Genomic DNA, 7,500 nt, shown 5'->3' with positions numbered 1-7,500 from the left:
ATGACATTACAATCAATAAATGAACTTGAACAAGGTTGTATTTCATCAGTCCTATAAAATGATTAAAACATGTTTTCTAAATGTGTTCTGTTAAACAAAGCTCCAGGACAGCAGACAAAAAAAGCAAAAATAAAACAAAGAGACAGAGAAGCAAGATTGGCTGGCCTGAACTGTACAAGACAGGCCATTACAAAAGCAGAATGGATCATCAGTGAAATAATATATACAATGTTATCTATAAACACTTTAATCAAACTAAATGAACCTCTGTTATCATTGATTTTAGCAAGGGACAAGATTCTCTCAGCAAGCAGGTATTACTCGTGATTTTACATTCATTCCTATGTGTACTTCGGAGTACTAAAATTGTTCCTGTGCTGTAGATCTTAATACAAATAAATGAGTCTCTATTGCCATTAGGAGTACTGCAGTTCTGGAACCAAGTTTGATACCTCCAGCTATGAGCAGATGTTGCTGGATGCCTCAGGTTTTGTAAACCAGTTTGTCCCAGTAGGTGAGACCTTTGATTTTCCTGTTGCACATTTTGACTTTTAACAGGTTTCAGCTGCCTATGGCGTTTGATATGCAAATCCTGATATTTTCCACTAGCCTCAAACTTCAGCTCGTGATAGGTTAAAAAGAGTGTAGGCAGTTCCGTGGTTGGTGTAGCAGGAGTGGGGTGCCATGTTTAGCTAAATATCTTCACTAATGCAGACAATAGCTCCCAGGGAGTTAGTGGAAAAAAGAAAGATGTCAGCTTCTACATTGTTAAGCTGCTTATAATTCTAAAAGCCCTAAGGAGTTTTGACTTGATTTTTAACATCTTTTTCAATGCCTTAGAAAAAAAAAAATCTTGACAAGTACTGTTCATTGCATCATAAACTATGCTAAGACTCTTTAAAGATTTATAATTTAAAAATAAAGATTTACTTTCTTTTTTTTTTTTTTTTTTTTTTTTAAGTAATTACAGTTTTAAAAAAGCACAATAATAAAGTGTGTGGCCTCTGTGTATTTAATGTGTCAGGGCAGAATGGCACTGCCAGTTTAATTTGGCTTTAAAGAAATTGCACTGAGCTCCAGAAGATGGGATGCTTCTGCCAGCCTGGTTTGAAATGGCTCACATATTATTATTATTATTATTATTATTATTATTATTATTATTATTATTATTATTATTATTATTATTAGGTCTACTATTTGTTATATTATTAGATTTTTTTAAAGTTTTTGGAAAAGCAAAACTGCATTCTAGTTTCCAAAAAGATTAGTTAAGAAGGCATAAATATTTGTTTTAATTGGTTATTCATTCAAGTAGTTTTATCTAAGGTGGATATACATTTTTCTGACACCAAAAATGTTGTGCAATGGTTATCTATCCTGTTTACCAGAAATCTCTCAGTATTGTAATGTGTTATTCATGGTAAACAAAGGGCTTTCAAATATTCTGCTTTAGATGCTGGCTGCTTGTGTGAATCTGAGTAAAGAAATGTACCCTAGTTCAATATTTTGTTAAGTTCATGCAGAGAAGTTTTGCATTAATCTTGTATGTTTTTTTTTTCTTTAGTTTTTTTTTTTTAAGTTGGTTACATACATTGAAATTAACTGGTAACAACAGTTAAACTATTTGTAAATGAGCTACAGACTCCTGTTATATAATGTAGGATTTTCCGAGTTCAGTTCAAGGTATCCAAATCTTTCTTACTTAATACACAGTATAATGTAAATCACTCTGCTGACCACTACGGCTGTAGAAACAGTGGTCAAATCTCCCAACCCCTGTTTACTACTCTCTTGTGTTCATCTAGATGGTGCCAAGCCTGGTCTGGGTTCAAACCCTGAACACATTTATACTTATATTCCATGCAATACCTCCTGACAAAATCAGACAGGTTTGTTTCCTTCAAACTCCCCGACCACTAACACTGAGTTGTTGCTATTCTCATACATTTTTATATTTTTTCCTCCTCTTTCCATACTCGAGTGAGCGCTGTTGTACTGTTTATACAGGTAGGAGATCACAGGCAGTTCTGCACTCTCCTGTCTGCATCTCACACAGTGTGACGTCCTGCAGTGAATGCAGACCAGCAGAGAAGATGGATCCCGCTCGTGCGGGGAGGGAATCTGCACAGACAGCAGGATAAAGACAACCCACAGGCAGCTTTAACTGCAATTGCATAGCTGTTAACACGCAAGCCTTGTGGAAAGTAATCATGTAGAACCCATATTCTGTTACACTTATAACCTCAACAGGTAGCAACAATAAGATGTTTTGTTGTTGCACTGTAGAAATCTAACAGTTCACGCCATACAATTTGACAGTGGATTAAGTAAGAATTATTCTGTCCCCTTCTAAGCATGTGCTGTACAGCAAAAGCTGTTTTGTGTTGGTATATTCACTTAAATACAGTGTTACAGGATCTCAGTCCAGGGATTTACCTAGGTTGTGAGGCTGACTCAATGGCGTAACATTAGCAAACTTTTGCATAGAAAACATAAGACTTTGAGTCCTTGTTCTACCAGTGTTGGATTCCAAATAACAGGCGGTTTCCTTGATAACCCATCAAGGATGATTTGATCTCATAAAAAAGACAAGGTGGAGCAGAGAGAACACAGTGTTTGATAAACACTTTACATAAAAAAAATACTAATACTTGCCTATTGAGTGCATAATATGCATAAATACAGTTTTAAATTAGAATAGAGAAGATGTTTTTATTTATTTTTTTATTATTTTATTTATTTATTTGTCTGCAGCCTTGAACCAGCACATCACAGTCTTTACCCACATCACCTTGACTTATTATTCTGGAAAGCCAGGTTAGTGTTGTAGTGCTGAAATCCTTTTAAGACCAGTTACAGTTTTACTAATGAAACAGGTCTAGGAAATCCCTCTACCACTGGGTCTGTTTTCATGGTCAATAAAAACACATACATATTTTATTTATTTTGTTATAAAAGTACCCCCCCCCCCCTTACTTAATGGGGGAACTGTAAGGAAATGAGCCGTGGCTTATGACCTCAGTCAGTGCTTATAAATGTATGTCAGGGAGGTGAAATTCTTTCCCAAACCTCTTGCCAGCCCATCTCCCAAAGCACTGGGCTTTTTTCCCCTTCACTCTCTGTAGTACAGCTAATGTCAAGCAGGAGGAAGAATGAATTTTGTATTAGTGTTCGGCGAGGTATTTGGGGAACTGTTAATAATGTCACTTGAGCAATTGGCCAAAAACCAACACAAGTCTTTAGAGAGGCCTTCTGGCTGAAATAAATATGGATTGACTGGCTTAGACTAGGGTTTCTGTATTTGTTTCTGTGAGGGGGGTGATGGGTGACAGTAGGAATTAGTAGGTACAGGGCTAGGTGCTTCTTTGTATAGTTGTTTGCTTTTATTTGGTTAGCTGTTTACTGTAAATTGTTTGCTGTTTACTTCATGATGCCCTAGACAGAACAGCTGTTTGTTTTGGCTTTCTAAATATAAACATTTGAATTTTTGCATTTGCTCTTTGTGTTGGTTTCAGCATCCCTCTATTTTAAAGATCCAGGCATTTAATGTCTCATATAACTTTTTTTTTTTTTTCTTGATGTTTAGCTTGCTTGTGATTTTTGGTATGTATAATTTGTGGTGGCGGGTGGTGGTTCTAACAGTTTAGCTTTACAAATAAAGGCAGAGAGATATAGACACTTTCATCTCAGCTGTCAGAAACCGGGAGATGAGATGGGAATAGTGTATGGGGCATCCAAATTTGGCAAACTGGATAAGTTGTGTGCCTCGGCTCTAGCCTGTCTCACACAGAGGATGTCTTCCATTTTATGGTGAATGTGCTGCCTGGGAATAGGTAGGGAGTAGGTGTAAATAAAATGTCACAAAAGATTTAATATGAAAGGCCTTTCCAGTTTTATTGCTGAGTATGTGTTGAAGTGATTTGGAATAACCATAAATAGGGTAGGTAACCACATTTGATTCTTACAGTTTTATCATCTAATTTATTTGTTTGTAGCATATAAGTAAGAAATAACCCACGACAGGGTGTGCGGTAAGACAATTCTTACCACACACCCTGGAGTGGGTTATTTTGCTTTTAAAATGGCTACATTTGTTTTTGAAAATAAATACACAAACTAGCTTTTTTAAGGAAAAACATAAGCACTATATTATGTATCCTTCCACTGAGAAAAAATAGGCCCCTATTTGATTGTAAGATATTACATTGAACATTTCCATTTATAGTAACATTTTCGAGATGAAATGACATTTCTGAATAGAAAGCAGGCTGATTTCCCATATCTGAGGGAGGATTCATGAACAGCCAAACACTGCACTGCAATGGCACTCGAGGGAGGTGCTTCCGAGTGGTTTTTTGGTTTTTTTGTAGGAAATGATCCTACTCAAGCTTTGCGGTCTTCAAGAGAAGCTGACCAATGATTTCTGAGGCTGTTTTCTCGCTGTTTTCTATGACTAAGTAAATACCACAGTATATTTGCCAATTCTTCTGTAATTCTTAGTGACAGATATGAAAAAAAAAGTTGGGTGATTTAAATGCTGTTTCAGTTGTATGTTAATATTTTTAGATATTTGTTACTATTAAGGCGTAATAATATTAATAGATCAGGTAAGTAAGTTGGTCTGTGATGTCATAGCCGTGCGGTAAGACAATTATTACCTCACGGTCATGTGATCTTGTTCAGCCAATCACAGCATTTAATTTATCCATTTTATAAAGATGTTTATACCATTGCTCAATGTTGAAGTAACATGTGCATGTCAATAAGTGACGTTTATGTGTCTAGTAATGATATTTTACATGCTGAGATCAATGACACCTGGTATGTAAAACCTTAATTTCTCCTAGGGGACAATTTAATTCTCATACCTCCATCTGTTCTAATCCCTTGGGGGACATTTTGCTTCTCTCTCTATGATAGAACCCAGCCAACCACTGAAACAAGTATGGCAAACCTCTTTCTGTGAATAATATTATTTTCAGAAGTATTTTAAAAAAAGCAGCCTAGGATAACTCCGATCTCCTCCAAAGCTTGGGGCCATGTTTATATTTAGGGCTGCCATTCCAGATATAGCATCATCTGTCTTTTCCAGTCAGGTAGCGCCCAGGTGCACCCAATATAAGCCTGTAGGTGAACCTATCAATTCTAACTGGAGTGACACAGCTATAGATCTTCTATTAAATGACGGTGGCATTCGATTTCCCCCAAGCTAGCTATAAGCACCTGAGAAGGTTTCAAAAAAGATATCAGTGTAGTATGCACATAGCTGTGTCATTATAAGATATTTTCTCGCATTTACACTCACAGAAAAGGTCATTGCTATTAATAGAACTTAAGTTAAGCTTAATAGGTTTTAGACAGGTTTTCCAATTGTTTCATTTTAACATTTATTTTCGTTAGATGTTTAAAGTAACAAAAACTTTTTCCTTAATATTAATACAATCAAAGCGATTCTGTCTTGCTTGACAGTAGTGTTTCAATATTTCTTATCAATAATACAATCAGGGAAGAAATGGCACTGGTCATATTCCTGGTTAATTTGCTACACGTAAAATAAATAAATAAATAAATAACTTGGCATTTATTAAAGTTCCTATCACTTCATTAGAAAGATTCTCTGTCAGAACTATTGCCGTTGTGTTTGATAAACTTCCCTAGTTTGAGAAAATAAACAACTCCCCTGCTCAGTAAGACGAATGTTTTTTTAATCTTCTAATGCATTCATTTATCCTAAGCCTTAACCACAGCCTGAAATGAAGCCTGATGCAGAAACCTAACTTCATTTAAAAATGCCCATCAATCCTAGCTGGTTTTCATAAACTGGTTAAGTGAAGAGAAATGATCTAGGGGTCCCTGAATTACAGCACCTGTTGTGGAAGAAGTTATAGAGCATAGCACAACCAACTGTGCTTGATATGACAAAAAAGAAAACTCAGAATTCTTTAACAATTAAAACTAATATTAATAAATATTTTCATGGTTCTGTGTATTGGTATTACCAGCAAAGTAGGCTTGGAAGTCCCGTTCATTAAAAGGTTAGTTTTTTACTTGACAAACTTGTCAGACGTTGTTGGATTTATCATTATGGGGACATTCATGTTAGACGCATCATAGTCTACTCAATACTTACTATATATATATATATATATATATATATATATATATATATATATATATATATATATATATATATATATATATATATAAAGAGACTGAGGGAGAGAGAGAGAAAATCATCCAGATTTACGCACAACTACTAAAGAGGTAAAATGGACTAAATGTTTGCAGCTGATTCAGAAATAAAAATAAAATAACAAAGCAATTATTTAGTCAGCTGATATTTTAACCAGTTCAAACACAATTATGCAGATGCAGCTAATTGTCTTATTAAGACATTGTGTGGTTATTAGAAGGCATGGACAGGCTGTTTCATTTGGCCAAAATGAAAAGAGAAGACTGATAATAACTTGCAAAGAGGGATCGCTGTCCACTCTGCGGTTGCTGAAGTATTAGAGTGCTTTTGAAATGAAATTCCCCCTCTTCAAAGTCTGCAGCTCTTCTGTCAGAAGTAAAATACACAAATAACGTGAAAGCGGTACAAAGGAAAATAATGACAGCTTAGTGGAACGAAAATATTGTAAATTCTGTCAAGAGAAAGAGAATGAGGAAGATCACAGCAAAGGAAGACATTGCAGCTTTGAAATACGAAGACGGGATCAAGCTGTCTTCTCAGACTATTAGAAGCCAGTTGTATTTAAGCTTATTTTGCTGATAAGTGTGTCAGAAAGAAGCTCTTTATCAGTCCTAAATAGTTAGAGCTAACACTGTGCTTTATTCCCATCCAGAATGTGAAGTGTGATGCTTTGTGGGAAAATAAAATCTTTTGATGAGCCTTCAATACGTTTCACTTGGGAACAGAATATGTTTTGTAAACTGTCAAGAAGAAAACCCCCTACTTACGCCAAAAATCAATTTTATTTTATTTTTGCGGTGCGCCACGGGTGGGGGGGGGGGGGGGGGGGGGGGGGGTCTCATTATGTTGTTTTCCATAGTTTGAAAGGTATATCCAAACCTTACAGTATCTTGCAAAATCAATATTTTGAAAAACTGATAAAATTCTCACAGGAATAAGGGGAGACTTCTTACAGACATTCAGAAATGTTAAAAAGTAAAGACATTTTGTAAATAGTATGGAGAAGACCTATACATTTACTGGATTGAGGATTTTTAGTTTTCTGCATATTATACCTATTTTGTTACGCTGGTTACAGTTGCTATATTATAGTCGATAATTACAAATAGATTTGTAAGACTTGTAAGTGTACAGTAAGACTTTAAATACATAAATATACTTTGTATTCTGACATCCCAAAAACTCAGTATAGAGCAGTATATTTATTTGAGGACACACTTTAAAAATACAAACATAAATGTCAGAACAAAGAATATAATCAATTTCTCAACCAGTATGACATTCCTAATTTAGAAATTAGGCTGATG

General features: G+C 35.3%; 1 protein-coding gene across 2 annotated transcripts in view; it reads left to right on the top strand.

Annotated features, from left to right (window-relative positions):
* The window catches only part of LOC121324686 (neuronal PAS domain-containing protein 3-like), a 231,108-nt gene that overhangs the window by 191,225 nt on the left and 32,383 nt on the right, over positions 1-7,500 (top strand). The window lies entirely within an intron of this gene.

Source organism: Polyodon spathula, chromosome 12, assembly GCF_017654505.1.
Source record: "Polyodon spathula isolate WHYD16114869_AA chromosome 12, ASM1765450v1, whole genome shotgun sequence".
Lineage (NCBI taxonomy): Eukaryota > Metazoa > Chordata > Actinopteri > Acipenseriformes > Polyodontidae > Polyodon > Polyodon spathula.
This window is presented reverse-complemented; position numbering and strand designations above follow the sequence as displayed.